Here is an 8149-nt window from a genome sequence, read left to right on the forward strand (position 1 = left end):
AATGAAAACTTTGGTAAAGAACTGCCCAACCTATGGATCGACTACTTGGATGATCATCCAAACCTTCTATGCAGGACTAAATTTTTCTTCGCGGAATTTATTGGATTCAGCTGCTGGAGGTACCTTTATGTCCATCACTTTGGGGGCGGCTACAAAGCTTCTTGATGATATGATGATAAATTACTCTGAATGGCACACGGAAAGAGCTCCACAAGGTAAGAAGGTAAATTCTGTTGAAGAAACCTCTTCCTTGAGTGATAAGATTGATGTGATTATGTCTATGCTTGTGAATGGTAGATCTAATGTTGATCCAAATAATGTTCCTTTAGCTTCATTGGTTGCTCAAGAAGAAAATGTTGATGTGAATATCATTAAAAATAATAATTTCAACAACAATGCTTATAGGAACAATTACGGTAATAACTATAGGCCATATCCTTCGCTAATGGTAATGGTTATGGTAATTCTTATGGGAATTTTTACAACAATAATAGGAGTGTACCCCCTGGTCTTGAAACCATGCTTAAAGAATTTATTAGTACACAAACTGCTTTTAACAAATCTGTTGAGGAAAAGCTTGATAAAATTGATATTATTGCTTCTAGAGTTGATAGACTTGCCTCTGATGTTGATCTATTAAAATTGAAAGTTATGCCTAATAATGATATTGATAATAAGATCACTACTACAGGAAATGCCATCCAAGTTAGAATTAATGAGAATATAAGATTAATGGCTGAATTGCGTGCTAGGTGGGATAGAGAAGAAAATGAAAAACTAGCTAAAGAGAATAATGTAGCTAAAGTTTGGACTATTACCACCATTAGTAATGATAATGATTCACATGTTGCTGCACCTCCTACTATCAATGGTAAAATAATTGGTGTTGGCAATGTTTCTACTCCTAGTGCAAAGCGTACAAAACTGTCTGAAATTGCTAAAACTGCTGAAACTACTTGTGATAAAACTGCTAAAATTTTTTCCAACCTTGTAGACAATGATCCCATTGCTGTAGCTCATAATGATTTAGATTTTTATGATTGCCACATCTCTGAAGTTATAAAGTTCTTACAAAAACTTGCTAAAAGTCCTAATGCTAGTGCTATAAATTTAGCCTTTACAAAACATATTACAAATGCTCTCATAAAAGCTAGAGAAGAGAAACTAAAACTTGAAACTTCTATTTCTAGAAAGTTAGAAGATGGTTGGGAGCCCATCATTAAAATGAAATTCAATGACTTTGAATGTAATGCTTTATGTGATCTTGGTGCAAGTATTTCTGTGATGCCTAAAAAGATTTATGATATGCTTGACTTGCCACCATTGAAGAATTGTTATTTGGATGTTAATCTTGCCGATAATGTTAAAAAGAAACCTTTGGGGAGGATTTATAATGTGCGCATTACGGTTAACAATAACCTTGTCCCCGTTGATTTTGTTGTCTTGGATATCGAATGCAATGCATCTTGTCCTATTGTGTTGGGAAGACCTTTTCTTCGAACCGTTGGTGCTGTTATTGATATGAGGGAAGGTAATATTAAATATCAATTTCCTCTCAAGAAAGGTATGGAACACTTCCCTAGAAAGAGAATGAAGTTGCCTTTTGATTCTATTATTAGAACAAGTTATGATGTTGATGCTTCAACTCTTGATGTTACTTGATTTGCACTTTCTGCGCCTAGCTGAAAGGCGTTAAAGAAAAGCGCTTATGGGAGACAACCCATGTTTTTACTACAGTACTTTGTTTTATATTTGAGTCTTGGAAGTTGTTTACTACTGTAGAAACCTCTCCTTATCATGTTTTTGTGCCAAGTAAAGTTTCTATGCTAAAGTTGATGTTATATTTGGGATCGCTGCGCAGAAACAGCATTGCTGTCTGTCACGAATTCTGGCATAAGTCTCTGTAGAAAATTCAAAAAAATCTGCAAAATTACGAGCGTGATCCTCAGATATGTACGCAACTTTCATTAGTTTTGAGTTTTTTCATTTGATCAAGTCTAGTGCACCTTTCAGGTTCGTCTTTACGGACTGTTCTGTTTTTGACAGATTCTGTCTTTTATTTCGCATTGCCGTATTTGCTATGTTGGATGAATTTCTTTGATCCACTAATGTCCAGTAGCTTTGTGCAATGTCCAGAAGTGTTAAGAATGATTGTGTCACCTCTGAATATGTGAATTATTAATTGTGCACTAACCCTCTAATGAGTTTGCTTGAAGTTTGGTGTGAAGGAAATTTTCAAAGGTCAAGAGAGGAGTATGATATACTATGATCAAGAGGAGTGAAAGCTCTAAGCTTGGGGATGCCCCCGTGGTTCATTCCTGCATATTTTAAGAAGACTCAAGCGTCTAAGCTTGGGGATGCCCAAGGCATCCCCTTCTTCATCGACAACATCATCAGGTTCCTCCCCTGAAACTATATTTTTATTCAGTCGCATCTTGTGTTCTTTACTTGGAGCGTCGGTTTGTTTTTGTTTTTGTTTTTGTTTGAAGAAAATGGATCCTAGCATTCACTTTGTGGGAGAGAGACACGCTCCGCTGTTGCATATGGACAAATATGTCCTTAGGCTTTACTCATAATGTTCAAGGCGAAGGTTGAAACTTCTTCGTTAAATTGTTATATGGTTGGAATTGGGAAATGCTACATGTAGTAATTCTAAAATGTCTTGGATAATGTGATACTTTGCAATTATTGTGCTCATGTTTAAGCTCTTGCATCATATACTTTGCACCCATTAATGAAGAAATACACAGAGCTTGCTAAAATTTGATTTGCATATTTGGTCTCTCTAAGGTCTAGATAATTCTAGTATTGAGTTTTGAACAACAAGGAAGACGGTGTAGAGTCTTATAATGTTTACAATATGTCTTTTATGTGAGTTTTGCTGCACCGGTTCATCCTTGAGTTTGCTTCAAATAACCTTGCTAGCCTAAACCTTGTATCGAGGGGGAATACTTCTCATGCATCCAAAATCCTTGAGCCAACTACTATGCCATTTGTGTCCATCATACCTACCTACTACATGGTATTTCTCCGCCATTCCAAAGTAAATTGCTTGAGTGCTACCTTTAAAATTCCATCATTCACCTTTGCAATATATAGCTCATGGGACAAAATAGCCTTAAAAACTATCGTAGTATTGAATATGTACTTATGCACTTTATCTCTTATTAAGTTGCTTGTTGCGCGATAACCATGCTTCTGGGGACGCCATCAACTACTCTTTGTTGAATATCATGTGAGTTGCTATGCATGTTCATCTTGTCTGAAGTAAGGGAGATCTACCACCTTAATGGTTGGAGCATGCATATTGTTAGAGAAGAACATTGGGCCGCTAACTAAAGCCATGAATCATGGTGGAAGTTTCAGTTTGGACATATATCCTCAATCTCATATGAGAATAATAATTGTTGCTACATGCTTATGCATTAAAGAGGAGTCCATTATCACGTTGTCCATGTTGTCCCGGTATGGATGTCTAAGTTGAGAATAATCAAAAGCGAGAAATCCAAAATGCGAGCTTTCTCCTTAGACCTTTGTACGAGCGGCATGGAGGTACCCCTTTGTGACACTTGGTTGAAACATGTGTATTGCGAAGATCCGGTAGTCCAAGCTAAGTAGGACAAGTTGCGGGCACTATTAGTATACTATGCATGAGGCTTGCAACTTGTAAGATATAATTTACATAACTCATATGCTTTATTACTACCGTTGACAAAATTGTTTCATGTTTTCAAAATAAAAGCTCTAGCACAAATACAGCAATCGATGCTTTCCTCTTTGAAGGACCTTTCTTTTACTTTTATTGTTGAGTCAGTTTACCTATCTCTCTCCACCTCAAGAAGCAAACACTTGTGTGAACTGTGCATTGATTCCTACATACTTGCATATTGCACTGGTTATATTACTCTATGTTGACACTATCCATGAGATATACATGTTATAAGTTGAAAGCAACCGCTGAAACTTAATCTTCCTTTGTGTTGCTTCAATACCTTTACTTTGATTTATTGCTTTATGAGTTAACTCTTATGCAAGACTTATTGATGCTTGTCTTGAAGTACTATTCATGAAAAGTCTTTGCTTTATGATTCAGTTGTTTACTCATGTCATTACCATTGTTTTGATCGCTGCATTCATTACATATGTTTACAATAGTATGATCAAGATTATGATGGCATGTCACTCCAGAAATTATCCTTGTTATCGTTTGCCTGCTCGGGACGAGCAGAACTAAGCTTGGGGATGCTGATACGTCTCCAACGTATCGATAATTTCTTATGTTCCATGTTACATTATTGATGATATCTACATGTTTTACACACATTATATGTTGTATTTACGCATTTTCTGGAACTAACCTATTAACAAGATGCCGAAGAGCCAGTTCTTGTTTTTCTGCTGTTTTTGGTTTCAGAAATCCTAGTAAGGAAATATTCTCGGAATTGGACGAAATCAACGCCCAGGGTCCTATTTTTGCACGAAGCTTCCAGAAGACCGGAGGGGAGACGAAGTGGGGCCACGGGGCGCCGCCACACTAGGGCGGCGCGGCCTAGAGGGGGCCCGCGCGGCCCTAGCGTGTGGGGCCCCCGTGACTCTCCCGACTCCGCCCTTCCGCCTACTTAAAGCCTCCGTCGCGAAACCCCCGTACCGAGATCCACGATATGGAAAACCTTCCAGAGACGCCGCCGCCGCGAATCCCATCTCGGGGGATTCAGGAGATCGCCTCCGGCACCCTTCCGGAGAGGGGAATCATCTCCCGGAGGACTCTTCATCGCCATGATCGCCTCCGGAGTGATGAGTGAGTAGTTCACCCCTGGACTATGGGTCCATAGCAGTAGCTAGAGGGTCGTCTTCTCCTAATTGTGCTTCATTGTTGGATCTTGTGAGCTGCCTAACATGATCAAGATCATCTATCTGTAATACTATATGTTGTGTTTGTCGGGATCCGATGGATAGAGAATACTATGTTATGGTGATTATCAATCTATTACTTATGTGTTGTTTATGATCTTGCATGCTCTCCGTTATTAGTAGAGGCTCGGCCAAGTTTTTGCTCTTAACTCCAAGAGGGAGTATTTATGCTCGATAGTGGGTTCATGCCTCCATTGATATCTGGGATCGTGACAGAAGGTTCTAAGGTTGTGGATGTGCTGTTGCCACTAGGGATAAAACATTGATGCTATGTCTAAGGATGTAGTTGTTGATTACATTACGCACCATACTTAATGCAATTGTCTGTTGCTTGCAACTTAATACTGAAAGGGGTTCGGATGATAACCTGAAGGTGGACTTTTTAGGCATAGATGCAGTTGGATGGCGGTCTATGTACTTTGTCGTAATGCCCAATTGAATCTCACTATATTTATCATATCATGTATATGCATTGTTATGCCCTTTTCTATTTGTCAATTGCCCGACTGTAATTTGTTCACCCAACATGCTTTAATCTTATGGGAGAGACACCTCTAGTGAACTGTGGACCCCGGTCCTATTCTTTACATCGCATACAATCTACTGCAATACTTGTTTTACTTTTTTTCTTCGCAAACAATCATCTTTCACACAATACGGTTAATCCTTTGTTACAGCAAGCCGGTGAGATTGACAACCTCACTCGTTTCGTTGGGGCAAAGTACTTTGGTTGTGTTGTGCGAGGTTCCACGTTGGCGCCGGAATCCCTGGTGTTGCGCCGCATCACATTTCGCCACCATCAACCTTCAACGTGCTTCTTGACTCCTACTGGTCCGATTAAACCTTGGTTTCTTACTGAGGGAAACTTGCCACTGTGCGCATCATACCTTCCTCTTGGGGTTCCCAACGGACGTGTACATCTACGCGCATCACTAATCTTGTTAGTTTGTGTTAAATCATGTTTATGTTTTAGTTAGCTAGTTTCATGCGTTGGTGTACTACGGAGACGGAGTAGCTGAGCCGTGTGCAGATCGGCGTGGAGCAAGAAACGGGGGCAATTAGTTGAGACTTGCTCCTGTGCGTGGAATCCAAAGTTCTGCAGACTTAGCTCTCACTCAAGTGTACGTGGGCAGTTAACTAGTGGAGATATTACTGGGTCAATTAGCTAGTGGGTTGTTACATGCAAACTGCGTGCGTGTGTGCTGCTAGGTAGTGTTGGTCTGGCTATATAAAGCCATGTAATCAGATTGTAAGTTGAGCGGCGAGGAATACAATGGAAAGAGCACAAGTGCGTGTGCTGAAAATACTCCATGCGTGTGTGGTCTTCATCTTCTCCATTGTGTGTATCTTGGGTAAATCTCACATTTGGTATCAGAGCCTCATTCGTCGAGGTGGGGGTCTTCATCATCGTCGAGCTGCATCGCGAGCGATGGAGGAAGGTGTGATGCCCGGTAAGTTGCGCCACCGGCGGCAAGGAGGTGATGGCCATGACGTGGAGGCCATTTCCATGAGGAGTTCATCGTCTATGTCCGAGTCGTCGACAAGGTGCGTCATCGCCGGCAACATGGAGGAGAGACACCGGCAAGTTGCGGCACCGGTGGAGAACATGGATGCGAGTCACCGGCGAGCTGCGCCACCGGTGGAGAACATGGAGGCGAGCCCCCGACGAGGTGCGGCACCGGCGGCAAACATGCGGCAACGAGCACATCACGGAAGCACGTTCATGGTGAAGTTGTAGGAGGTGCATCTCTCGGCGATGGCAGCTGCGACGACTGCAATCAACGTGACAAGATGGCATTGGCGGCCGTCTGCGTGGTGCATCGACGACATCGACGTCCATAGGCTTCAAGAGAGAAATAATAATAACAAGATTAGGGATGTGATTGTTGGAACTAATCTTGTTAGTTTGTGTTAAATCATGTTTATGTTTTAGTTAGCTAGTTTCATGCGTTGGTGTACTGCGGAGATGGAGTAGCTGAGCCGTGTGCAGATCGGCGTGGAGCAAGAAACGGGGGCAATTAGTTGAGACTTGTTCCTGTGCATGGAATCCAAAGTTCTGCAGACTTAGCTCTCACTCAAGTGTACGTGGGCAGTTAACTAGTGGATATATTACTGGGTCAATTAGCTAGTGGGTTGTTACATGCAAACTGCATGCGTGTGTGCTGCTAGGTAGTGTTGGTCTGGCTATATAAAGCCATGTAATCAGATTGTAAGTTGAGCAGTGAGGAATACAATGGAAAGAGCACAAGTGTGTGTGCTGAAAATACTCCATGTTTGTGTGGTCTTCATCTTCTCCACTGTGTGTATCTTGGGTAAATATCACATTTGGTATCAGAGCCTCGTTCGTCAAGGTCGGGGTCTTCATCATCGTCGAGCTGCGTCGTGAGCGATGGAGGAAGGTGTGCTGCCCGGTAAGTTGCGCCACCGGCGGCAAGGAGGTGATGCCAATGGCGTGGAGGCCATTGCCATGAGGAGTTCATCGTCTATGTCCGAGTCGTCGACAAGGTGCGTCATTGCCGGCAACATGGAGGAGAGACACCGGCAAGTTGCGGCACTGGTGGAGACCATGGATGCGAGTCACCGGCGAGCTGCGCCACCGGTGGAGAACATGGAGGCGAGCCACCCGCGAGGTCCGGCACCGGCGGCAAACATGCGGCAACGAGCACGTCACAGCAGCACGTTCATGGTGAAGTTGTAGGAGGTGCATCTCTCGGCGAGGGCAGCTGCGACGACGGCAATCGGCGTGACAAGATGGCATTGGCGGCCGTCTGTGAGGTGCACCGACGACATCGACGTCCATAGGCTTCAAGAGAGAAATAATAATAACAAGATTAGGGAGGTGATTGTTGAAACTAATCTTGTTAGTTTGTGTTAAATCATGTTTATGTTTTAGTTAGCTAGTTTCATGCGTTGGTGTACTGCGGAGACGGAGTAGCTGAGCCGTGTGCAGATCGGCGTGGAGCAAGAAACAGGGGCAATTAGTTGAGACTTGCTCGTGTGCGTGGAATCCGAAGTTCTGTAGACTTAGGCACTAGTGGAAAACAGGGCTTCCGTGGGAGCTTTTTGTCGCGGGCGCGCATGCACCCGCGACAAATGGCCTGGCCACGTCGCCCAGAAACCATGTGGAGCGGGCAGGTCCTTTTGTCGCGCCCTTTTGGCGCGGGCCGTATCACGACCCGCGACAAAAGGGGTCCGAGGGCTGGCGCCTCTGTCGGCACCCCTTTTGTCGCGGGTCGTA

The sequence above is a fragment of the Lolium rigidum genome, chromosome 6 (genome assembly GCF_022539505.1).
Source record: "Lolium rigidum isolate FL_2022 chromosome 6, APGP_CSIRO_Lrig_0.1, whole genome shotgun sequence".
Taxonomy (NCBI): domain Eukaryota; kingdom Viridiplantae; phylum Streptophyta; class Magnoliopsida; order Poales; family Poaceae; genus Lolium; species Lolium rigidum.